Source organism: Manis pentadactyla, chromosome 18 (genome assembly GCF_030020395.1).
Source record: "Manis pentadactyla isolate mManPen7 chromosome 18, mManPen7.hap1, whole genome shotgun sequence".
Classification (NCBI taxonomy): Eukaryota; Metazoa; Chordata; class Mammalia; order Pholidota; family Manidae; genus Manis; species Manis pentadactyla.
In genome coordinates, this window is record NC_080036.1 from 27134394 (window position 1) to 27160843 (window position 26450).

The 26450-nt window shown below is 54.4% G+C and overlaps 1 long non-coding RNA gene across 1 annotated transcript in view; it reads left to right on the forward strand.

The window, feature by feature from the left end:
* The first annotated feature begins 5085 nt into the window (after positions 1-5085).
* Positions 5086-26450, forward strand: part of LOC118935598 (uncharacterized) — a 30971-nt gene continuing 9606 nt past the window's right edge. The window contains exons 1-2 of the long non-coding RNA XR_005033912.2: positions 5086-5362; positions 21015-21566. This is a non-coding gene — a long non-coding RNA (uncharacterized LOC118935598). The remainder of the gene's footprint in view (positions 5363-21014; positions 21567-26450) is intronic.

A 26450-nucleotide genomic window follows, 5' to 3' on the forward strand; every position in this document is an offset into this window, starting at 1 on the left:
ACCTCTTTTCAGCTGCTCTGAAAATGGAGACAGAGAGGAACTGTGTGTGTTGTCAAGGTCACAGGATTGGAATACAGAGCCATGTTGCTGCAAGACACTCGGGATCATCAGAAGGGGAAAAGCCAAGCAGAAGGGGAAGACGCAGTAGCCAGTGTCCTGAGACTGCCGCAGTCTGGGGCCCGGATGGAGGAGCAGGGCCTGGGCGGAGGACATCATGCAGGCTCCGCTCCCATTCCTGCCCATCTGGGACTTGTCAGGGGGCCTGGGGAGACATGCCCCAACCCACCCTGTGGGGCCCTTTGCCTTGGCCTGTCAGCCATCATTTCTGCCCTGGTGACCCATATGCCTCTTCTGAGTCCGGGGTTCTGTGACCAGGTGTCCAGCCAACAGAAGCTCTTTACCACCCACATTTCCGCCCCGGAGGACTGAGGGCAGCATGCCGGGAGGTTGCCAGACAGAGCAAGGGGCTGCAGACTTCTAGGAGTTAAGGACCGCTCTTCCCAGCTGTCCTCCTCTGGTGTGCCCCTGCCTCCCTCCTGCTCGCAGCAGGCAGGGCCCGGACCGGCAGCTATGCTGCCGCACTGTTGCCACGGGAGTCGGGAGGCAGACCTGAGCTATGCGGGAAAAGGCCTGGCCTGTCAAAGGGTCTGAGATGAGCCGCCACCGTCCCCGTGCAGCTGGGCTCAGACATGTCTCAACTCTTGTTCTGTGCCTGAGAATGGTGGAGCCCAGTGAGGTTCAAGGGCACACTCACTATTCATTAGTCGGGGGTTCCTGATGTCCCATCTCTCCCAGGGACAGTCCCGCCTTCCACATTCTCTTCCTCCTGTGACACAGCCTGGGTACCTTTGATGAAGACTGAACACCCTTGTCTTCCTCCTGCCCAACCCCTTCTCTAGAAGCCTCTGGATCAACTACCCCAAAGGAGACTGGGCAGGGCAGAAATAACACCCCAGGAAACCATTCAGGGAGGATTCCAGCCATGCTGGCTGGTCCCCCGGCCCCAGCACCTCTCCGATCAGGGTGCCCCACAGCCACCAGCCTGCACAGACCTGGGCAGGAGGAAACCACTGGGCACTGCCCTCGGGACGGTAGCCAGACCAGTGTCATGTTCAGCAGGTTACTTGATACCTCCGTGGCCTGAGTCTCACACGGCTGGCAATCTTGGTGCCTTTTTCTGTCATCAACACTGTTAGTTGGAGAGTGTAAATTCTACAGTATTTTCTGAAATGTGGCAATATCAAAATATAAAAGGCACACATACTCGGATATAAACAAATTGCACTAAATTTACTCGATGGTTATATATGTAAATGTTCTCCAAGAAGTATGTACAAGGATGCTCATCAGAGCATTTCTTTTTAAGAATGTAAAGAAAGGGTAATGAACCAGTGGTCCATTCATACTGTGGAATACAACGCAGCTGCCAAAATTAATGTAGTTCTTTCTGTATAAGCTGATATGGAAGGATGACCATTCATATTGATGGGTGAATAGAATAAATTGCCGAACAGGTAACAGAGTATATGCTGTTATTTGTGTGTATTTAAAAGTCAGTCCTAACTATGCGTGAAGAGTTCCTGGAAATAGTTACTGGAAGACCACCTCTGGAGAGTGGGGATGGGTGGATGTACTCTTCTGTAATGTTATGTTTTCTTTCCATGCTTGTGGAGTATTTTTATTGAAAAATTTAAGGAGGCTGTTTATTATAATTGGCTTAACTTCTATTGACCAACTTGGGGTAGGCACTCCAAAAGGATGGTGGTGATATTGCAGGAAAAAAATCCCAGAAACTCTGCCATTGGCCATTTCTGGGCCTAATAATCACAGATCATCATCATGGCTGCTACTGTTAATTAAAAGCCTGCTAAGTGCCAGGCTTAGTATCTCTGGGTCTTCCTTAGGTGGGTATCACCGCGCCGCTGCTGAGTCGATGGTTTGTCGGAGCTCCTCGGCAGAGGGGCTGGAGGGCAGAGCTTCCTGCTTCACTGTGAATAGATGTTGCCCCTTGCCTTCAGGAGTTACCTGTTTTGGGGGGACCCTTGAAAGCTTTGTGGCACCCTCCCTCCCAGCCAGTTGCTCGGGGCAGTTGATCGGGACTATGGGCTGGGCTGGGGGTGGGGAGGTGCCCCCGTCTGCACTGCACAGGGGAGGTGTCATGGTGCTGGGGCGTGTTGGGCCTGGGCCTGAGGGAAGAGTGGGCAAAGCTGTGAAAAGCCCTATTTATACAAGCAGCGTGTGTCCTGGGAGAGACAGTACCCTGCTGAATGGGGCACACTAGGCACCCAGTGCCAATTGCCTCCCCTACCTGCTCTATTCACCCAAAAAGTACATGACCCGGCAAGTGTCTCTCAGGGGCGACGCGGAGCAGGGGGTTGCGGAGTCAGGCAACACCCCAGCAGGCCCCACCAGGCTGCAGCCACCTGATGAGTTTTACATTGGAACTCTGAAGGCCTCGGAGGGGTGAGGGACTTGGGAAATCCACAGGGGTCCTGGGGGCCTAGGGGCAGCTACAGTCACCTCAAGTCTGCTGGGGGGCCAGCGGAGAGAGGAAAGAAGTATGACGAGTGGCCACGTGCAGAGGACAGCAGTGACTCCTTATACCTTTACAGGCTGCCAGTATTACTGGTGCACCTGTTCTACAGATGAGGACACTGAGGCCCAGAAAAGTTACAGGTTCCAAGTCCCACAGCTGGCAAGGACCAGAAGTGATTCAAAACCAAGTCTCTTTGACTCTAAAGTCTGTACTCTTAACCCCGGAGAGATCCTGTTTGGCTTGGCTACCTGAAGGAGGGCCCCAAAGCTGCAGCCTCTTCTTGCCAAACCCTACACAGATAAATTAACCCCTCCTTTGTAAGATCACCTCAAATGGTCCTTTGCCTGGGGTCCTCTCCCAATTTCACCCAATGCCATGTATCTCCTGCAGTGTGTCCAGCCCCGGACTGGGCAGTGGAGTGGAGGTAGGGGAGTATTACATAGCCTCTTACCCACTGGGGCCTTTGTCTGGTTAGTATAGCCTCTCCTCCAGTTATCCAGGGACAGCAGGGTTATCCAGATGGGCTTCCTGGAGGTGGTGGCCTAGAGGCAAGGATGCAGCCCAGCTGGTCAAGACAAGCCTGAGTGAGCACTGGAGAGAAGGGGCTGGGTCCTGGGGTAGGTCCCTGGGTCTTCCCTGGTGGGAAGCAGGAGTGGGCAGTTAAATGCTACAGCCTCCTTGTCCCCTGGCTGCAGGTCATCTGTACTTCTGCAGACCTGAAGAGGCCTGGCAGGAAGATGAGGATGCTCCTAGGCCTGCTCCGGGGACTTCCCAGAGTCTGGCCTGAAGGGAAGGCTGACTCTCTGGGAGCAGAAGTGGGAGAAAAGAGATTACACCCAGCCAGCTTGACTCACAGGAATTCTTCCCAGGCCATTGGGAACCCTGGATGGTCCCAAGGGAGGAGAAGGGCAGGTTCAGGGAGAGAGGGCTCTTCCTATCCTGGAAGCCCCCCTGCCTCTCTCTTCCCAACCCACAACAAAGTTTCTTTTCAAAGCTTTCCATGTCTCTGGTCAGTTCTTCTGGGAGGACATGGGTGAGGAAAGTAAGACTTAGCCATTAGCAAAGACAATTCACTGTCCAGGTGTGGAGGGGACCCTAGTATGGATGGGAAGAGCTGAGCAAGAAGCCCCCCAAGGCCTTGGAAAATGTCCCTCTGACCTGGGCTAGAGTCTTTTGGGTAACAGGAGGAAGGCTGCCGGCTGGCCCAAGGCCTGTACGTAGCCTTGAGGCAATCATGGGTGTGCTGCACCTGGGAGAGGGGCTCTGAGGTTCCGGATTGGGCGGCAGCTCCCCAGCTCCTCTAAACCGATGGCTGCTCCACCAATGTCTTATTTAATCCTCACAATCACTGCATATGACATAATCCCATTTCACAGACTGACTAGGAAACGGAGGCTCAGAGAGGGAAGGAAAGGCCACACAGCTGGGAAGCAGCAGAGCTGGGCTGCAGATCTCATCTCTGTGACCAGAACGGGATGCAGGGGGCGGTAAATCCCCTGAAAGCTGCTGACAAGTTTTTCCATGTATGTGCCAAACCACAGCATTCATTTTCACAAGGCCTTTGGACCCCAGATCATAATCAGCACGTTCATGTGCCGGTGCTCTTCTACGGGCGTGCCCCTGTCCTAAATCATGGGCCAATCCTCAGACATCCGTATGCACCTGGGGGCACTATCTTAATTCCTGTTTAACCAAGGGGGAGAGTGAGGCCCGGAAAGCTGACCAGGCGGCCCTTGGCTGCAAGGGCTGTGGGTGTGGGAGCAGCCCGCAGGCCAGCACAGGTGCACGGGTCCGATGCTGGGCACTTAAGCGCTGCCCACGCTGCCTCCCCAGGGGCCCTGGCACCCAGCCAGCCTCGCGGTGCCCCACGACCCCAGGCAGCCCGGCGCGGTGGGCGCTGCGGAGGGGGTGCGGCCCAGGCCGGCAGGCGGCGCTGCTTGGGGGCGCCCGGCTCCCCCCGCGGACCGCGCTCGCCGGACAGCAGGCTCGGGCCCCAGAGCCGCGGGAGGAGCTCGGACCCGGGCGGGAGGGAGAGGACTGACGGGCGCGCGGCACAAAGAGCTTTTTATTTAAATTTGTTTAGAGTTTCACGAATTTGCATGAAAAATGTGTGAGAAAAGCCAGCTCCGCTGACCTCATCCGCACCTGCCATTAACGTTCAATTAGCGGCTGAATAGCGGCGGCCGACGCGACGTGCAGAGAATCCGGCCGGCCCAGCGCCGCGACGGCTGCGGGCCTGGCCAGGGTAGGGCTTGGGGGCGGCAGGCGCAGGGCCCCGGCCGACTTCTCCGGCCGGAGACCCAGGCCTCGTTCGCACCCCGACCCTCCGAGGAGGGGGAAGGGACCCCAGAACCCTTGCATCCGGGGGCACCTGGGGACGCCGGGCTCCCTCCTGGCGCCGAGGGGGGCGTGCTCGCCCGCGCCCCGGCACGGGAGGTGCGCGCAGGAGCCCCGTCCTGGCCCAGAGGGGTTCCCTCGCCACCTTCCGGACAAAGTGTCAAGTACAAGTTCAAGTTCAGGGCCAGGCCCGGGGTGGGGGGGGCGCTCCAGGCCTTCCCCAGCTGCCTTTGTTCTTTGAGATAATCGCTCCCAAGTCCCTTCGGGCGGGGCCCGGCAGACGCCCCCGCCCCGCCTCACCGCACCCCGCAGGAGCCGCCTCCTCCCGCCGGCGCGGCGCCTGTCCCCGGGTCTCGGCGCCCCCGCTCGGGGCCACCGAAGGGTCTGGGGGCTCAGGGCGGGGGGAGGCGATCCGAGTCCGTGGGAGCCGCCCCAGCCCCGCAGTCCCAGCAGCAAACCGAGCTTGGTCGGACGGACGCTCGCGCGGAGGTAAGAACCTTGGCGGGGTTCGCCTGCACCCCTGGTGCCCCGCCCCCCGCTCGGAACTCGGCGACCGCGCGCAGCCGGGCGGAGGGCGGTGTGCTGCAAAGAGGCAGGGAGGCCGGCGGTCCCGCCGGGCCTCCGGGGGGCGCGCTGCCGTTCCAGGGCTCTGGGGGGCCCCAGGCCTGGGGAGGGGGACACAGGGCAAGGCCGCCCAGTCACTCCTGGGCGAGGCCGTGGCCCAGCGCCCCCGCCTCTCCTGGTCAGCCTCATGATCTTCACTTCTACACTGCTGGTTCTGGCTCTGACTCGTGACTCCCAGATTCTGGCTGGAGGCACCCCCAGTTAGAATCCCGCTCCCCAGGTTCTGAGGCTGCTCTCGAGTGTGTGTGTGTGTGTGTGTGTGTGTGTGTGTGTGTGTGTAGCTGTGCTCTAAGGAGGATCAGCTGTGGACATTCCCTCCCTGCCCCACCGCCCATCTCCAGCTTGGGCCAAATGGTGGTAGTGGGTGGAGTGGACTGTGATTCAGTGGCAGTGCAGGGGTCATAGTGGACCCTTGTCTCTGCTCGTAGGCCCTTTCTGTTCCTGTGTGTGTGGGGACAGATGGTAACTTGTACCTCACCCAACCAGCAAGCTGCCAGGCTGAAAGGGCACCGAGGGCTTCTTCTGAGGGACCCAAACGTTGTCCCCCATCCCTGCCTTCCACTCGCGGGTGCTCACTTCGGGGTCGTTCATGTACTCATGCTCTACACACAGTTCTAACATCCATGATATTTGGCTTCTAAATTCACAGCAAGTTAGAAGCAGCAAGTTAAAAGGGAGGAGATGGCCCTTTTTCCTGAAGCCATGCTCTCCCTTCTGTGTGCCTGTCCCTCTTCATCTCTGTGTAGGCCCCAGATATCTCACTTCTGGTATTTCACTCTTGCTAAAGTGTCTACCTGCAAGAGCACAATGATCTCCTCCTCCAGGAGGTCTGTTCAGAGTTCTCCTACATTTCTTTCCCCTCTTATGATCTGCAACTTCACTGCTAAGCGCTTAGTAGGCACTCAATAAAGGCAATAGTTTCTAGATGAATTAACAAAGAAACAAATACACAAATAAAATTAAAAAGCACTGAGGATTGAGGGGTTTTTGTTTTTAAACATTGGCTCAAATTGCAATAACACCCCCCCAGGAGCTTTCCCCTCTGTTCAAAAGCAAGAACCAGCAGGAAATGGCTGGTCCAATGTTTTTAAGCCAAAAATTGCTTTAAAATTTTAAAAAGAAGAAATGCCAGAAAAGCCCCCCCCCCCACCCCAGCCTCTGTAAGGCTCCACTGTCCACTCTGAGGGCCTGGGTGGGCTGAGGTTTCATGCACTGCATCAAACCTTAGGCCTCCTGGAACGTCTCAGCAGGGCCACCAGGAAGTTGACTAAAAATGGAGACCGTGACCTACCTAGTGGATGTCTTTATGCTTTCCATGATTCATCACTGACATTCCGATGTCAGAGGAGCCTGGAAAGATGTTTACATCTTTTTAAAAAGGGAAACAAACATTTTTTCTGCAAAATTGTGCAAAAGCTGCTCTCAACCCTTCTTCTTCCTCTTGGGAACTGCTGTCCTGAGCTCTAATCTGGTTCTCCCTGCGTTATTGTGACATCTTGGAAAAACCACTATTCTTTGTCCCAATAGCCAAGGTTCTCAACTCACGGATGGGTAGACTGAGGAAATTTAAGGCAGCAGTTTGTAAAGGGTGATGGAAATACTACTCTATAGTAGGCTGAGGGAATAATAATTTACTGTTTATATATTAACTCAGTCTTCCCAGCTAAAATAGGTGGGTTCTGTTATTAGCCGCCTTTTAAAGAAGAGGAAACTGAGGTGTGAAGGGGTTGAGTAAATTGCCTTTAGAGGCAAAGCTAGAATGAGGTCCAGGTGGGCTCTGAAATTAGGCAGGCTAATTTAGACTCTGTGCTTGACTATACTACCAACACTCTAGCTTTGTTGCTAAGCTAGTTGCTGCAATGCCTCCCAAATCACATTTCACGTGGTTCTCTCGCTTTCTGTGTCACCCAGAGACAGGAAGGAGACGGGGTGGTGAACAGCCCAGCCTTTGGAGTTTTGTGTTCAAACCCTGGCTCTCTCTCCTGTAAACCATATGACTTTTGCCAAATCTTCATTTCCTCATCTGCAAAATGGGCTTGCAAACCTATCTCGTGGGCTTGCTGTGAGGATAAAATAAGATGTGCTTGGCCCAGTGCCTGAGACATTGTAAATGTATCCGTGAGTGAAAGCTATTATTATTTTTAACAACATTCACCTTTAATGACAATGTTACTGTCACTTTGCATTTTCAAAAAACAATGCCCCGCCTCCTTCAGAAAAGAAAAAACCGACACCAGTTTGGTCTCCACATGCTTGAACCAAGCCACCAAGGAGGTGCCTGGACTGTGGAAAGACAGCAGCTCCTTAGGCAAATGACTTAAACCCCCCAGAGGTCACAGAGATCCACAGTGTCTTCGCAGGTGATGAATTAAATACAGACCCTTGAAATCTTTTTTCTCCAAGAGCCCAGCCACTTAGAGATGTGTGTGTGCATGCATGTGTGTGTGTGTGTGCGCGGGTTGGTGGAAGAGACTGTGAAGGGGTGGGGTTGCATCCCGGGGGCTGGGCAACTCCTACTAAGAGCTCACCTGTGTCAGGCATACTTCCAAGTGCTTCCCGTGTATTAGCTCAGTTAATCCTCACCAGGGCCCCGTGAGATAGGTACTGTTATCAATCTTGCTCAGAGATGAGGAAATTGTGACACAGAGAGACAGTAAAGTGGCCCAAGGCCACATAAATAGTAAATTGCAGATTTGAACCCAGGCAGTCTGGCTCCAGGGTCTGTGCACCTGAGTCTATGAACTGCTCATCAAAGGGCCACGTTTCAGGAAGAAATGCACACTTTCCTTGGCGTGAAAACAAGTGTCCCCCAGTGTCCTCGCAGCTCTGCAGGAGTTTCCTCGCGCTGCCGTCCCTCACACTTCTTGGGGTTCCACGTTAGATGTTGGGAGCCTTCTTTTACAACCCTCCCTCCTCTGCAGAGGAGGAAACTGATAGTAAGGAGGAACTTCAGAAGGTCATCAGAACCTCTGATGCAGTGGACCCCAGAACTGTAGTCTCTTGGTAGAGCTTTGGCCCCCTGGGGCTGCATCGCAAAGCTTTCGGGTGAAAACTGCCCTTACTGGTGACTCCTCGAGGCCCCGAGTCCGTGTAACCTTAGACCTTTCATCACAAACCCAGAGAGAGGATCAAAGAGAGCCAGGTTGGGACGGGCTTCCTGAGTGTTCCCGTGCAGGCTCCGTCCTGAGCGCTGCCTCTGTGTGCTCCACGGAGGGGCTCGCTGCAGTGAGGAGGAAGCTGGGGTGGGGTGGCCGACACCCACCGAGCCCACCGGGTGAGGGCTCTGCCTTCTAGCCTGAAGCCTTCTGGTCAGAACTGACATTCAGTAGAGCCCACTCTACGTCAGTCACTGGCCTGGTGATGAGAAAGATATCAAGTTGATGAGATATTCCCAGCTTTTTCAGGAGGTAGAGACTATCACCAACCAAGTGAATACAAGCCATTTGTGATATAATAGCTGGAGTAATAAAAGCCCTTTGGACATTCCTGCCCAACTGACTCCAAAAACAGATAAGGCTCTTTATGGGTTAAAGGGGTGTACCGCTGGTGGGTCTGAGGTCTGAACAGGGCACCTGGGGGCAGCTCCACCCAGGACCCCTGCTCAGCAGACCTCAGGGCCTAACTCACTGGGCTGAGAGAGGCTGGAGGTCAGTGGGGCTTCGCCAGAGTGAGATGCACAAGTCAGAAACTGGGGATGCCCAAGCACTGGTCCAGATGTCTTTCTTAGAAAAACAAAAACTTTTCAGCTGGGGAAGCCGACCTGCGGATTCTAGGGCCAAAGATTACACCCAGGCTTATCTCCTTCCCCAGAATCGTATTCATTACATTTTTATGATTTATTCTAAATCTGTAATGTGAAGGAAATCATTCCTGGACGTTAGTATTGACTGCCCTTCTCCTAATCCCACGAGCGGCTTCTCGGTTTGCCTTAAAGGTCTGTGGAATGGAAAATATAAAAACTGCTTTGCTATGCGTCATCTCCAGCCGCCTGCCCCCCACCTATTCCAATTTATCTTTCACTTCCTGCCTAAATTTGGGCCCCCTTGTCACGGCCGGCAGCCATCTTGCCGTGGGGACCAGGGGGGCCGCGCTGTGCGTGCCAAGCTCACGACGATGCTGGCTGCCAGAGCCAGAAGTCCGGATTCCCTGCCTTTCGGGTGTGGGGATTGGCGCGGTCCTGCCCCGCGGTAACTTTTACCCAAGGCCGTGGTGCAGGGAAGCCATTAGCTTGGTGGCGGCCACGCGGCGGCGCACGGGAGGGGGGCGTACCCGGCGTCGCAGGCCCGCGCGGCTAGGCGGGCAGTCCCCGCAGTACCACGGTGTGTCCTTGGGGCTGGGGACGCAGACTGTTATTACTCGGGAGAACGCTTCACCCTCCAACCCTAACTCAGGTCCTGGCAGAAGACAAGGAGGGAAGCCTTGCTTCTCCTGCGATCCCTTTGAACTAATCGCGGGGTCGGCGGGTCTGGCCCCGGGTCCCGTCCGGGGCGGCGGCGTCCGGGCCGCGGGCACCCGGCTGGCCTCCGCCTGCGTCTCTGCCGGGCCTCTGGGTTACTACTTTCAGTTTTCGCTCACATTTTAGATGTCAGATTTCCCCGGGAACCGAGATTATTGTTATCTGCAATTTATTCTAACCCAAAAGTTAAGATTCCAGAAAAATCTGTAAGGAACGTTAATCTCTATAATCTTCTGGTCAATCTGATCGAGCGGGAGAGCCATCGGGTTCTTCAGGGTGGAGAATGGGGGTGGGGGGACCTGCTTTGTGGGGGGGTCACCTCGGGTCCCTGCCCGCTTTTTTATGGTCATTCTGAAAGAATTCCTCACCCACTCCCAAGAGGAATCCAGCCGGTTTGAAACAGATTTTTTGTCTCTGATTCTGCGTGCTGAAATTGCTCAAAAAATTATCTTGGTCTGTTTTTCGAAAAGATTTAAAAGAAAAAAGGCCACCCGGACAGGCCCCAGGAGTCGGACCGAGAGTGCCCGCTTGCACTAGCGCCTCGGGCGTCCGGGTGTTACGTGCACGAAGCACCCACGAAGCTGCCGGGCTGGGGGTTGCCCGGCCGAGCCGCGGGGGAACTCTGGGCAGCTCCACGGGCATCTGCGCAGAGGACGCTGCCCTCGGTCCCGTAGGGCCGGGGCGCCAGCGGCGCTCTCCGCGCGCGACCCGCGGAGGCCGCCGATCGTGGGCAAGAAAAAAGGGGTTCCTAGGGATTCCGGAGCCGCTCTGAGGGCGAGATCGGGTTTGTCCCACGACCTTGGCGCCGGGAAGCCGTGGAAAGAGACAGACCCCAATTTTCTCCCCTTGGAGTTGAAACAAAACCTGAAAGCCCGAGGTTACCCGCACTGCCAGAGGTGGCGCCTCGGCGGCGGGGCGGCCAGAACCGCTTGCCCGCGCGGTTCCCAGGCCCGGGCTCTGTTTCTTCCCAGTTGTCGAGTTAGTTACTTCGCAAAAGCAGCATTTACGTATCCGCGGAGCCTGGTCTCACGCTGCGTCCCCGCGTCCGCCAGACCCACAGTTGCCAGGCTGAGCTCCGGGCGGAGGGACGAAGGGAAGTTCTTGGTAATTAGAGGGGAGGTTTCCCCGGGACGCCCCTCGGTGAAGTGGCCTTGCCTTGGGCCGGGGAACAAAGGGCTAAGGTGCCTGCGCGCTGCGCGCCCCTCGGGGCCCGGCGCGGGCCGCCTTCACGCCCCTCCCCGCGCCGCTGTGGCCGCGGGCTTTGTGCGCTCGGGCCGCGCGCAGCGCTGCACCTGCCCGGCTTTAAGTACCTTGGCGAGGCAGCGCGGGCGGCTGTTCTAATCGCCATCTCCAAAGTACCTGCTCATGAATAAACACCAGCCCCATTTATCAGGTACTTAGCGCTCATTGTGAAGGGGAAATTGGCGCTTTTCTGAAAATGTCTCTCCTCAACCCATCTGCACAGTCGTGACTGAAGAATTCTCCCTCCCCCGGATAGTCTCCCCACCCCTCGCAACACGAGGCTCCTCCAGGCTAAGATAAACTCGCTTTTTTTCCCGGTAAATGCGTGATTGAGCCGCGACAATAGACGGAGAGGGGGAGGCCGCTGGGTCAATAGCCCACGTCTCTCCATTGACAGGCAAAGTCAGCATGAGGAATGCACGGCCTTCAAAAAGCCTCGTCCTGTGCTCGGGCTGCAGGGGCTTGTGGACACACTTGCGCAGAGCCCCATGGGTGCCCCCAAACACTGGCAAAATATTGGAAACGGTGGCCCACAGTGCCCGTGGAGCCTGTCAACCTTGTCTGGGTGGGCCCCAGCCACACCCTCCTTCCCTGCGCTGGGCTCCCCTGTCCCTCCAGTAGGTGCTCCAAACCGGTCTGTTTTAAGGCATAGACGTGCAGGACAGAGGATATGAGAATCCGGACAACTCAGTTTGCAGCCCTCCTGGCCAGCGCAAGGCCAGAGGCTCTTCGTCCCGGCTGGGCCGAACGGTAGTTTTCGGCCGATGCAGCTAAGTTTTCTGCGTGCGCGGAGGAAGAGAAGGGTGGCCGGCCTGGCCCACACAACTGTGGCAATTCCATGGAGAGTGTAGAACAGGGTAAACAGGCATACATTTGTAGATGCCCACAGAGGTGCGCCGGGGGTTATAAGTGCGTTTGCATCCGGAGGGCTAACATATCCATTCCTTCCTTCCAACGTACGCACACGCGGCGTTCCCGGGGCTCTCCCTGGGTGGAATTCGCCCCGAAACACAATCGATTTTCTGGACCTGCTTACGGCCAAGGGCTGCTCGAAAATGAAAGTGTGTGCTAAGTGTGGAGATTTCGCCAATCGAACACTTTAAAGTGGCTTTGTCTATATTCGCTCTCCCGATTTCATTCTGTGTTTTACAAATAGAAGCCCGGAGCCAGGCCCGAAAGCCCGGCTCTGCCGCCCAGCCCTTGCATGGCTCCTGGCGGTGGTCACGCGGGGTTCGGCAATCGGGATATTTAGAAAAATCGCTGCATATTGGAGTTTCTCCTAGTCAGTTTCCTTTGCTCTTAACGCAGGCAGCTTCTGAAAATCCAGCCTCCAGCCTGGGCAGGCCTTGGGGTGTTGGCGGGTGTGCCTGGCTCGGGGTCTGGGAGGCCTGCAGCGGGGACTCGGTTCTCTTCGCGAGGCAGGCGGGTGCGCTGGGTCTGAGCTGGAGAACCGACACCAAAGCGGAGCGGGCCGCAGGAACCCTGGGCTGCGGTTCTCCGCCGAAACGCTGGTGGCCCCGAGTCCCCAGCCCCTCTCGGTCTTCACCACCGTGCCGGCGCCAGCCCCGCGGAGATCCTTCCCGAACCCTGGCAGCGCCATCGTGCCAAAGAAAACTCGACTCCGCTGGAATTGGCCCAAGCACAGCGTTCATTTTGGGAATATGCTAGAAAAAAAAAGTTCCCGTTCCCGTTTCTCTTTATGTGTGAAGGGAGGTAAGTGATGCGCCGGACCATTTGCAGGAGGGCAGACACAGGGACGGTGAGGGTGGCCTTGGGAGATACGCGTTAAACTAGGTAGGAATGGCTCGAAATTCCCAGAAATGTTAAACTAGAAATGTCTCCGGCCTTTCCGAAGCCACACAGCAGACCCCCGGGGCTCCTGTGCTGGGAAATCTCTGGCGTTTCTGCATCCTGGGCGGCCTCCAGCCCAGGCAGGCTCATTTTGTGCCCACGGAGTCCGCAGGGCCCTTTCCTGGGCGTCTCTGGGAAGGTTGGATGGAGGGGGTTCTCTCCCCGAACAGGGCAGCCAACAGACCCCTTTCGGGCCCCGGGCACTCTCTCCCCACCTCAGGGTCTAGAGGCTGAACATTGCCTCATGAAGCATTATTTTATATGGAGAAAATTCTGGAATTCGAATTCGTTGCTCTTGTATGTTTGTGGTGAATACCTATGCGGCTGGTGTGTGTGCTTCCGCAGGAATTTATGGATTTTAGCTCGGCTGGCTGTAACTAAGGTCTTGAGGGATGGAGGAGAGGATGGGGCCTGGGCATCCTCCCCAAACACTGGGCCTGGCCACCGACGCACGGCTGGAGCGTGGGGGGGATCAATAAGGGCTTCAGCCACTCTTGTCAGCGCTCCCATTTTTACTCATCAGTTACACCCTTGGTTCAATTTCTGTGTCCCTCGGGGCTGCAACCTGACCTCCCCCACAAAATCGGAGAGGAGCAGAATCAAACTGGAGGAGGGCACCACAGCTCCAATGTGGTTCCTTACCCACCAGGCACAGCCAGGCCTGAGGCCTGGGCAGCTGTTTGGGAAACTCTAGGGAGCCAGGTGAGGCCTGACTTGTGTTGCATTGAAGGGCAGAACCCTGCCACCCTGTCCACACTCAGTGGCTTGTCCTCCACCTGCCCCCCCACCAGTCTCCTTCCTGCCTCACTTCACTGTGGTTCTTCCAGACAAGTGGCCCCACAGGAGTTTCTTGCTCCCTATGACGGGAGTGTGTGGAGCTGCCTGGCCTGGAGCTGGGAAGCCTGGAGAGGGCTTGTGGGGTTTGATCTAGATAACCCCCTAAATGAGAGTTCTGGTGAAGGCCATCCAGTGCAGGACAGGAAAGGAGCCACGCGATTGTCTAAAGCTGAGGGAGAGGGAAACTGTTATTTGACCTCATAACTAGGCTTTATCTCTCCCATCTCACCTCTGGAGCACAGGTGGCCCCTGGATGTTTCACATTGGTCCTCATGGAGGGTGTGGGGTGGCATCTGCCATCTCTGCACCATTCCACTTTATGAAACCCCTCAATTCATTAAAGAATCCCGGCTTACATGACAGGGCCTCCATCCTAAAGCCCCCGGCATTTGGCCCACCAGCCCCCTGCTCTGCCTCCATGATGTTCAACTACTACTTAGCACACCTGGGTCCCCAAGCTGGGAGGGTCTCGTTTGCACCCTCTTCCCCTGCTGCAGCCAGGGGTCCCACCGCTATTTTTGGCAGCTAGCCTTGACTCCACCCTCCAGGGATCAGTGGGAGAAAGCAGCCTCAGCTGACCCCCAGCACCGCCCAGGGACTCCAGGTTTCATGCCTCTCTGCCTGGGAAGGCTGGAGGGGAGGGAGGTCCTGCCCTTTCTGGGACTTTGCCCTCATACTCTTTGGCTGCCGGAGCCCTCCCTCTTCTATGGCTCAGAGGGAAATGCTGAGGCTGATTGGCACAGGTTGGCGGGGGGCCTGGGTGTGCCTACCCTGGTGCCCTCCATGCACCCACGCCCCTGGCTCTCTGCAGGGTGCTGGAAGGAGAGGGGTGTTCCTAGGGACCATAAGGGGAACAGGGCCCTGAAGTTGCCTCCCTCCCTTTCCCTACCCAGTTTACTCTCTCAGTGTCCGTTCCAGTCTAGCCAGGAACAGTTCCCTGACTCCTACGGCTGAGCTGAGTATGCTGAGGGTGTACTGCGCTGACGCTGTGGGATCAGGTCAGAGGGTCACACGCCTTCGCCCCATCTGCTCCGGGCTCACCTGTTCTAGATGTGCTGGCAGAGGGAGCCCCGGGTGGGGGAGGACTGTGGTTGGATGCCTCTCCTGGGTTCCAGGGACCACATTGTCTTGCCCTGTGATTCAGAGCCACACCTGACTCCCCACGTCTCAGAGTGTGGCCGGGACAGAACCGCATAGACGTGTGTGGCTGAAGGAGCACGGGCTGGGTGGGGGCGCCACCTGCAGCGGGACCTGTGGGGATGCAGGCCACAAAGACTGGACCTATCATCTGGTTTGTAGCCCTGCAAACACTTGAGAAAAGCATCGTATGTGCCCTGTGGAGGGTGTGTGTCTGTTTACACTCCCAGGCATATGCAGGGAGGATGGGATAGGAGCAGTAGCCCCTGACACTCGTTCTCTCCTAATTTCCTGGCTGAAAGGGGTTTTCTAGAACATTAGTCCAAGTACCTCATTTTACAGTAGGAAACTGAGGCCTGGTAGAGGAAGGACCAAGGTCTTGCAGCAGATAGAGACAAGGCTGATGGCGGTGGCTCTGGGAAAGGGCTGTCCCTTGTCTTCTGGGCCTGTTTCCTCTGTTGTAAAATGTTGACATTGTACTAGGTCTGTGGTTTTGGAGCACATCTGAAGGGATATGCACATGGGTGTCCATGTTTGGGAGGCAGCATGTGGCTGAGAAGGACTGTGTGGGGAGTGTGTATTCCTCCACGAAGGGGTACATGTGTCTGCAAAGTATGTGGTGTATTTGTGTCCACAAAATGTATGTGTTTATGCAGGGGTGTGTGTGGAGCAGTGAGGGGTATCTGCATCTGTGAACGGCCTGTGTTTGTGTAAAGGGGTAGTTAAATAATGCACCCTCAGAAGGGGTGAGCATGTGTGCACCCTCATGCACGTGCACCTGGCACACCCACCTCACATACACACACTGGAACCTACTGCCATCCCCTGACCCTGCCCCACAGGCAAAAGGAGTGATGGGGTGAGAAGGCTGAAGGGCACAGGCTCCAGGGTGTGGCCCTGTCTCAATGCCCAGCAGGCTCTGGGCCACAATTAGGCAACACTTCTCCTGGGCTTGGCGGGAGGAGGAGGATTATGGCAAATTCATTTCTATTTTCCAGCCCACTAAGCCTGCAGTGTGTCCTTGGTGTTAGCATGAGAATGGGCCAGGGCTCTGTGAACCCCTCCCGACCTACTGACCCCCACACCCCCACGTGAATAGCACGACTCACAGCTTCCCCGGCCTCTCCAAACAGCTCCTGCAAAGCCGCGACTCCTAATCAGGGTAATTTAATATATTTTAAGCCCCCGGCAGCTTTATTTTCCCTCCTTTTTGAGTTTGTTTTAGGCATTCACAGCTCGCACCTCGTCATTAGACAGCCAGATTTGACGGATGGAGGAGCTGCTATGAGACCACAGCCCTTTGTGTCCCCCACATAAGCTGGGTTTCCCTGTAATTAGAATGGTATTCCCAGCCATTGAGGCCTTTTATGAGGCGGAACAAAAACTCCCTGAGATGAATATCCCCCAACTCTCAGCCCCCTGGCCAGGAAAGGGGCTGAGAGTTAAAGGGACTCCTAGGGAAGGTGGTCTGGGAGCAAGGACAGCCAAGATGCTCCAGGACGGGGAGTTTTAGAGGCCATAGGGAGTGGACACCAGCCACAGGCTCCACAAGGCTGCCCATAAGCAACAGTCACCTGTACGTGTCCCCCACATGCTTAGCCAGCCTCAGGACCACCTGGCCCCAGCCTCTGTGGTCAGAGCACCCATCTGTGCCCATGGGCTCTGATGATAGTGAACCAAGCGGGATGTGCACATAAAATGCCCACGTACACAGTCATCCAGTCCCTGACTCAGATGTGGCTTCACATCTAAACACACAAACACGGTCACTCACATGTAGGCTTGGGATTACATTGTAAACACACATATACACACAAGCATACATACAAGCATGCTCAGCCTCAAGATCACAGTGTCACAGAACCAGGTTGGGAAATGCTTGTGAATATATACACATACCCCACACACTGTCACCTAGACATAGAACCAGGCCACAGTTTGTCTTTGCAGTTGTGTGTACATACACACACACACACAAGCCACCCGAACTCGGGGTTGCTTGTGAGCACACACACTTCTATATACTCATATATGCATGCATCCCTAAGGTCATCTGGACTCCATTTCTTCTGTGGCTATAGGACATTCACCAGCTTAGGCACACGGTGGTGATGCCCTCCCCTTCCCCCCTCCCTCCAGGATACAAGCTTACTTCTGGTCACATTCTTGGGTCCATGCCTAGCCTGTGTTGAAAGATGGAGATTGACATGCACACACATGCATGGACACATTCACACCCCAGCTCACCCTGACACATGAAAACTCAGGAAAATACCATGGAACTGAAATGGCATGATAGCATTCTGGCCTTTCCAGGACAGCCTCTCTTAGACACTCAGGACCAGATATGCAGGTGGGCTTGAAGGGGAAGCCTCCACCCAACTATACACTCTGCTGTGATCTCAGCCCCTAGGTGGGCTGAATTCTCCTCTGGGGCTCACATGGGTCATTCCATGCCCTTTGGGATAAGAAATCTCCCTTTTCCAGATTTTCCTTTTGGACTAGGCTCTAAAGATGGAAGGCAGGTACTGGGCTCTCTGGAGTAATCTATAGCTTTTCCCAGGTCTCAGGACAGGCTCAGAGGGTAATACTAGGACTGTAAGGCTACAGGGAGAAGAACCCAATTACCCAACTGATCCACAGGAGAAGCCGGTGGGAAAGTAGTGAGTGCCCCGTTTTTGGGAGCATTCAGATAGGGGCAGGGTGATCACCCATCAGGGTGCTAAAGGAGAATTTAAGTCAGGTGCTCTTCTGTGTCAGAGCTGGTGCTCAGAGCTTGGAGTACAGCGATGAGGAGCAGAAACCCTGTCTTCATACTGATGGACAGTGGCTGTAATGGGGTATGTGGTGGGGACTTGATAATGGGGGCAGTCTAGTAACCATAACATGGCTCATGTAATTGTACATTAATGATACCAAAAAAAAAAAAAAAAAAGAAACCCTGTCTTAAGAGGCATGCAGAGTCTCAAAAGGGGCAACCAGACACACCCACTACCCTGGGGCAGGGCACAGGGATGGGGCGGGCAGAGTGGAAAGTGGTGTAATGACCTCAGTTTCCACATCAGATTATTCATATCAGGAACTAAGATGGCCCATCTAACATCCTGTGCCCGAGGTACCTTGAAAGTCCTCGTGTTGATGGATCAACTGGCCTCCAAGGCCTCTCTCCACTCTAAGATTCTCCAATTCCTGGTCTGGCTCCATGGCTGTCTCGCTGTGGCACTCCTTCCAAAGTGGGCAACCCCTCCCTAACTCACTCCCCACATGTGCCTGTCTCATGGTACCTACCACCCTGCTCCAAAGCTGTGCCCAGGCCCAGGTGAGGGCAGCGCTGAGGCCCACTCCAGGCCCCAGAACAAACGAGAGGCTCAGAATCGGTATGATGAGTCCACTTGGTTGGTGGTGGGATTGGTCAAACCGTAGTAGGTCAGCTTCCTTCACAGTTCTGGCTTCTCAGGCATGAAGAACAGGCCACTAAATCTTATGGGGTCTCATGCTTCTCTCTTTTGGAAGGAGTACAGTTTTGAAGGAACAGGGGATAGGGTAGGAATCTCAAACTGCTACTCATTTGCCTGCTGTTATTTATTTCTTTTTACCTTCCCTCTCCTTCAAAATGTGGGGAAACCACCTTATTCTGGCAATGGCTGGTGCTACAAGCAAACACCTGGGTCAAATACCCAGGAAATGACCTGGAAAACCCTAACATCTCTCTCTAGATGAAACATTCATCTGTTTCTTTTTCTAGGAGAAATTTCCCAGGGAAATTAGAGAAAGGGATGCTTTGAAGCCCCTTCCAATGCTTTTTTTCTTTAACCACGGTGCTCCATGATGTGATGTAGTGGAGGAGGCTCTGCGCTCTGGGGACAAGCCAGGCTCAAAGATACTTAACAACTGTGTGTGACCTTGAGCTCCTCTCTTAGGGCCTGAGTGTCTTTAACTGTAAAGTGGGGATAGCAAGAGTGCCACCCTGCTATAGTTGTGAGAGTTAAGTAAGCAATACACACAGAAAAGCCCCACAATGCCTTGCATGCAGTAAGTGCTTAGTGTTAGCTGTGGGGGTTGAAGCACTCAGTAAATATTTGTTGGGTAAATGAATGCATTTTTTCATTTTGCTTGCGTTTATGATAAAGCTACCGGGAAATAAGATTTTCTTGGAACGCTCTCGCGTGTAACTTTTGCGGGAGAGGGGGATGGGGCGGGGATAGCCAGAGACTCATTGGAGGGTCAACTAAAAAAAATAGGCTTTCCAGCTTTCCAGCAGGTGCTGGCTCTGCTCATTACCGCGTGCGCCAGCAGGGGGAGCCCGAGGCGCCGCAGCGTGACGGGCTAGGGCAAGCGAAGCTGGAGGCAGTTACCCACCACAGAGCACCTACTGTGTGCAGTGCACTCGCCAAGAGCTGGGCGTCGTCGCATCCGTAAAATAGCCAGTAAGTTGAGGGCGCGGGGGCCGCAGTGTGGCGCCCTGGAACGAACGCACACTTGGAGGCCTGATTTCTTGAATTGCTGTAGTGGGGCCCGGGTTTGGAGGCGCCTGTGCTCGGGAAGCCCAGTTGGTGACGGGCCCAGAGCACTCTGCCTCTCCGCGGCGCTCCCAGCACCCAGCACCCAGCTCGGCGTAGGTACCCAGTATTTCTCGCCTAGAGTTGCGGGGAGACTGTATGTAGCCTCGAGGTGTGGGTATGAGGGGTTGGTGAAAGCCGTGCCCCTCCCCCAGCCTTCACACCACCCCTGCGCCGACCCAGAAAGAGGTACAGCGGGGGTGCCACAGCGGAACTGGTCTCGATCGTGACATTCCTGGTTCCGCTGCCGGCCGCGCCACGTTTTCTCCGCCACTACCAGGCGGTGGCGGCTCTGCAGACGAGAGAAGAGCTAATTCGGGAGCCCTGGTATGTATGTATATATGTGTACGTAATAGTTGTTTTCATAGATATTTTAAAAATACCAGAGCTGCCAACAGTCCGTCAGTGCGGCTAATTAAAAACCAGTTTGATTCTCGTCCTGAAGATGCACGAATCAGAAAGATGTTGAGGACTGAACACCGAAGAGTTTTCTTTTGGCTACCGGGCGGGCGGGAGCCCCGCCGCTGGGAGGGCGCCGTCCCGCGGCGGAACCCGGGCAGCTCAGCGCAGGTCCGCGGAGCCTCGCCCGCCCTGCCGGCTGCCAGCCGTGGCTTTTGGCCCAGCAGTCTCGTCCTGAGCCTGGCTCCTGTCTTCCAGGCGCCCCAAGAGAGGGTGGGTTGAGGTCTCAGGGACCCAGAGAGATACTAGAAAATGGGACGCTTGGGGATGGAGAACGTCTCCCTTAATTCTGGGAAGTCTTCTCAGGCACCCCCCTTTCCAAGGAGGTCACCCACTTAATTATAGAGCAACACTTATTGAGGCTGTGATAAGAGGCTTATTTTTGTCTCAGTGACTCCTGACAGCAGCCCCCCTGGGAGGAACGACTTACCCTCCTTTCACAGGTGGAGAAACTGAGGCCGGGGGCAGTAAACTGAAAAGTGACTTGCTCGAAGTTACCTTGTGAATGAGGGAGAAGAGAGCTGGAGGATGGAGGTCTGACTCCGGGCGTCCTCACGCCAAGATATCTAGTCCAGGCCGCCTCCCCACCCCCCACCTCCGTAGTCGCTTCATTGCCCCTTGAGTGCAGGGTGGTTCTGAGGCTGGGGTGCATGAGCAGGGGTCCTGCAGGAGCCTGGCCTCCTGCCCCATTTCAGAGAAAGGCAGGCCTAAGGACAATCCCCTCCCCGTGTGGGAAGGCTCCCAGAGGCCTCCTGGGAGGGAAGGGAAGGCTCCCAGAGGCCACTCTGGAGGGAAGGGAAGGACAGAGGGCCAGGTGGGTGTGGGGTGGCCGCGTGGACCTGGGCAGTGGTGGAGAGGAAGGAGGTGGAGGGGGTGTAGCAGTATGGGTCCTGTGCGGGAGCCCCAGGGGGTTCTCACAGTGGTTTGCTGGTATCCCTAAGGCCAGGATCCGACTCTCTGCTCCCTTTTCCCTCAGGGAAACTGAGAGAAAGCTCTTCTTTGGGGACCTCAAACACAGATCATTTCAGAGAGAGAAATCCCAAGGCCCCGCCTGTCTTCCCTGACCCAGCAAGACGACACCTTCAGGAACCTGAGCTGGCACAGCGAAGTCCTTTCAGTTTGCGGATCCCAGTCGGTGCTCCCCAACCCCAGGAGGAGTCCTGCCGAGCTCCAAATGAGAAAATCAAGCCAGTTCGAAGGCGTCAAGAGAAACTAGATTTGGTTAGCATGCGCTGAGGGGGCAGGCAGGAGCAGGGCGCCGGGCTCTCGCCACCCCATCCAGAGGGACTCCGCTACTGGAGGGAGAAAATCTACCCCGGATCTGGGACGGTTCAGACTGACTGTCCAACTCGGAGAAACGGTTTAGTTCAGAGCAGAGACGCGACGCTCTGTAGCGCAGGCGACTGGGGGCTTCGCAGGAAACGCTCCGAGATTAGGCTTCCAAACGCCCCTTCGCCCAACCCAGTGCAGACTTGGCTTTATTTTTTATTCTCTGAAGTTGTGGAAATAAACTCTGGAGTCTGTGAAGGTAACTGTTTAAGAGGCCTTGTTCTAGGACAGCCCCTTCTGTTGGTGTTTCTAAAGTCTATGGGTGGCTGGCTCATCCGCGATCACAGCAGCCTTGTGAGGCGGCGCGGAGGCACTTTTACCTCCATTTTAGAGGGTAGCAAAAAGGAGGTTTCCAAAGGGAGGGTATTCGCCTAAGCCTGGTCCAGAGCCTCTTTACCTAGCCGCTGGCTCCTGCGCAGGCGCGGGCGGAATCCCCGGGCTCTCCGCTCCGAGGTGGGGCAGGAGCTGTCCGCCCTGTGGTGCTGAAACGCAGGGCCCCCTCTGCGGGGGTCGCGGACGTAGCTCGCTCGCCCAGCCTCTTCGGGCCCGCCTTCCCACCTGTGAGGAGGGCTCCTCCGAGTCATCGAGGTGGGGGATTCTTTATGAAAGGAAAGCGGCCCGTGCCATCATCATTCTGCCTCTAAACTTCAACAGCGACCTAACCAGTCTCACCACTTCCAGGCCTGCCGCCTCAATCCATTCCTCATCGGCACCCAGAGTGGCATTTTAAAGAGGCAACTCTCAACTTTTAAGTATTCCTATGGTTTCCCATATAATTCAGAGTAAAACTTAAAAGTTCTTGCCACAGTCAAGAGACCTCTTCTCCCACTCAATGATCTAGCCTCTGCCTGCACTCACATACCTGTCAGGATGGCAGAGATTGGTGAGAACTGACTTATTTCTCATATATTTTGAAGACAAAACTGCTATGATGTGCTGAGGGATTGAAGATGGGGTACGAGAGGAACAATGGAGTCAAGAAAGACCGCAGGGGTTTTAACTTGAGCTCCTAGAAGAATGGAGTTGCTATTTCCTGAACTAGGAAGTAGGAGAGCAGGGTTTGGGGATGGGGATATCAGCTTTCCTCCAGACACGTTGAGTTTGAGAGGCCTATTAGATAGCTGAGTGGGAGGTCCTATAGGCAACTGGATATATAAACCTAGCATTCAGGGGAGAGGTCCAGACTGGAGTTTAAAACCTGGTAATTCACACCTTGTAGGTCTCATTTAGAACCCTGAGGCAAAATAAGATCTCTGTGAAGTAAGTGTAGACAGAAAAAAAATGTTCTAGAGGCCAAACACTGGGTGCTTTGATTTTGAGGGGAGGAATATGAGAAGAGTCAGTAAAGAAGACCAAGAGGGTAAGTCTCTGAGTAGAAGAGCAAAGGAAGCGGCATCCTTGAGATCAGGGGAACTAATGTCTTCAGAAGCAAGAAGAGATCAGAAGTGTCTAATACAGTGACAGGCCAAGCAGGATGAGCACTGAGCATTGACTCTTGGACATAGCCTCAAGGAGGCCCTTTTTGAGAAATGAGAGTACACAGTGGGGTGATTAGAGGGAAGACCAAGAGAGAGTGGGAGGAAATGGTAGCTGGTGTTGACATAGCCTAGCAGGCAAAGGAAGAGAAAACTGGACTGGGAGCTGGCAAGCAGATCAAAGGAAAGGAACCCCAAGAGGTGGGGAAGCACTGGGCTAAACATTTTCTTCTGGATAAGTGTCCTCTTGGCATACACTTACCTGTCTCTTAGATGCTCTGATCTTAGATGCTCTCAATCTTCCACATGCCTCTAAATTCCTGTTCAGAACCTCTTTGACTGAATAAGTTGTTCAGGGTATACATGTTCTAGGGAATTTTCATTTTTCTCTTAATTTTGACTCAGGATCCCAGTTTGACATTCACCCTTCTGGGATTGAAGTTTGCAGACCCTTGACCTTGTGGGGAACAGGTTGAGACTGGAACTAGGAGCACCAGAGCTCATTCTTGCCTCTCAGCAGCAAGTGGGTCTGAGTCCGAGTGGCCTTGTATCACATACCCTTTGACAGGCCACATGCCTGGACTCCAGGCCTCCCAGAACCATCTTCCTTGCCAAGTGTGCCCTTGGAGAAAGCACTGGATACCTCTTTGCAACTTATTTTTCAAGTTGGGAAAGATACAATATCCCAGAACGTAGCTTGGCTCTGCCTGGCTGGTGGCTCATGCCGATGATCGTAGGCTTCCTCTCAGGGACCCTGGGATCAGCAGGAATGCCATGTCCCTTTGCAGCCAGCAGGGACCCTAGGACCAGGGTGATCCCTGAGCAGCCCTGATGAGCAGCCCCGAGAAGCAAAGGCAGTCTGTCTCACTCTGTGCTCACCTTTGGAACAATGACTGAGAGTTCACTGTCCACTGGGGGAGGACGATGCCTCTCAAGCACCAAGGGTGGAAACAAGGGTGAATTTTGCCCTCTCAGGCACCCAGGGATGCAGAAGTGAAGTAGATTAAGGACAGGAGATGGATTCAAATGGTTTCCTTGGAAAGTTCTCGGCCTCCCCAGTCTCCTTGGCCTCTAGTGAGGTGCTCTGCTCCCCCTCCTGTTGTCACGGGGGAACTGCAGAGCTGGACCAAGTGTTGATCCCAGTCCCTGTGGGTTCATGTGTGCATACGTGTGTGTATGTTTTCCTGGGAGCTGCTGAGAGACTGAGGCCTCTGAACAACCCCTGCTGATCCTGCCTCTGCATGAACCATGTCTCCTGGCGTGATGCCCTCTCCCCATAAAAACATCTGCATATAGGCTATAGCCTAGAAATGCAAGTGTGGAGTGAGCATTGATGGTAGACCAGGAGTCCCTACTCTGCCACTGTGTGACCTTAAAATAAGTCACTGCCTGTCTATAGGTCTGTTTCTTCATCTGTCAAATGGAGGTAGAAGAACAAATTTAAATCTGTGATTCCGTCCCATCTCAAAGTTCTAAGGTAGCCCCAGCTGGCCTCCTGCTGGCACAAATAAGGCAGGCACATCCCCGGGTCAGACTTTTCTTTATTCCTGGACAGCAGAATGCTTCCTCAGCCCATGTCTGAATGCACAGCATTTCCTGTCCACTGTGATTACCCCTTCTTTTCTGTCCCTGAGAAAGCTCTAGAGAGAAGGTAATATTCTAACTAAGTGAAAAAAAAAGGTAAAATGGCATTCCAAGTATGGGCAAAGGCATGGAACCATGGAAGGCTGATTTAGAGAATGGCCAGTGGTCCAGTGTGGCTAGAATGAAGGGCAAAGGGGAAAGCAAGGGACTTGCAGGACCTCATGATCCATACCAATAAATTCAGAGCTCATGCAAAAGACAGTGGGAGCCATTGAAGGATTTAGACATGGTCAGAAGTGCAGTTTAGAAATATGACTCTGGGGTGGTGTGGAGGAGGACTTGGAGGTTTGTGGCAAAGCCTACAGATTGTCTTCCTTTCCCCATCCCCATGGCCGCCCCATATGAAGCCTGCCTTTCCAGGAGCAAGGAATGGACTCTTGGAGCCAGGTGTGGACATTGACTAAGTTCTGGCAGATGCCCCTGGGGGAAGGGAAGTGCCTATTAATCCTTCTTGCTTCCTTCTGACTGGAATGTGCCTTGGTGGCTGGCCCCTGGGCCTTCTGACCTGATCTGGTTAGGTTTATGTAAGTGTGTTCAGTGAGAAGGGCCAGGGAAGACGGTGGCTACCACCTTTGGTCAGAGCTATTCTCTGCCATTCCAGTGTATTCTTTCACAGAATACACTGAGCACAAGAAGGTCTGATCTTTCTGTCCATGTATTCTATAAAACTGGTGGAAATTGGGCTTTCCCACCACTTCTCTTTCCTCACTTTCCCAACTGTTAGCTCTATGTAGGAGGTCTTCCTCAGGGGCATCTGCACACTTGGACTGCTGAGACCATTTAGTCCACTTAGTGAAAATAAGAGCAGCTAATATTCACCGAACACTTACTGTGGGCAGGCACTGTGCCCAGGGCTTTTCACGGATGGTCACATTTATCATCTCTTAACCTTCAGGCCATCTTCCCTCTGAAACCACACCAGGATGAAGACAACAGGAAGGTTCTGGTGGAGTCGGGAGTTCATTGCTGAATAGAACCGATGAGGCTGTTCAGACCCCTGCCCCAACCTCTGACTCACTTCAACCATTCTCCCTGTTCTGGGTAAGGAGCAAGGTTCAGAGCTACAAAGTGGTCTAAGGTCGCACAGCTGGAAAGTAGCAATAGGCAACTCCAGGTGTTTACTGCCCTCAAGAGAAGCCGGTGACCCACTGGAACTCCATCTCTAGACGAGGGATTATGAGGGTGTTTCTGGAGCCAGAGTGCCTATATTTAAATCCTAGCTCTGTCACTGGCTTAGTCTCTCTGTGCCTCAGTTTCCGCATCTGAAAAAGGCAGACAGTAATAGTGCATCCCTCATAGGATTACTGCAAAGATGAAAAGGCATAAAGCATAAGTACTTGGTATAATAGCTACTATTACTATTAGTAGCGCTGCTATTATTTCCATGGGTCTGAGCCCCTCCCCTGTCAGTGCCAGGGAGAATCAGGAGGTAGAGAGGGAAGCCCCGGCTGGGAATTTTCTGCCCCATCACCTATGCTGGAGGCCGAGGACCAAGGAGGGGCCGCGTGACTGCCTGGGCAGGCGGGCAATTTACTGGAGGGGCTCATTCCGTGGCTCTGACTCCGAGTTAATTACAGATGGCCACTAGGGGTCATTGCCATGGCGACAATTAGGCGAGAAGGAGCCTCATTAAGGTGCGGTTTTAACAAGGCCCCTTGTTTTTAACCTGAGCTCTTGTGAAAGAGGAATTCTTCACTTTGGTGCCCTTGCTCCCTTCCTGTGCTTCCGATTTATTTCTAGAGAGTCCCCGAGGAAGGACAAGCCAGGGGGGAGCTCCTCGGTTCAGCATCTCTGAAGAATCAACAGGGCAACTGGCTTCTTCTGCCTGGTGCTACTCTGGCCTCTGAAAGGAGGTTTAGAGAGGAAGGAAGGGAGGGTGCAGGTGATAAGGGCCGCGCAGGAAGGAAGGAAGGAGGATTTTATTTAAAAATGGGTCTGGGGGCCCTTCCTGTAACTTAGAAATT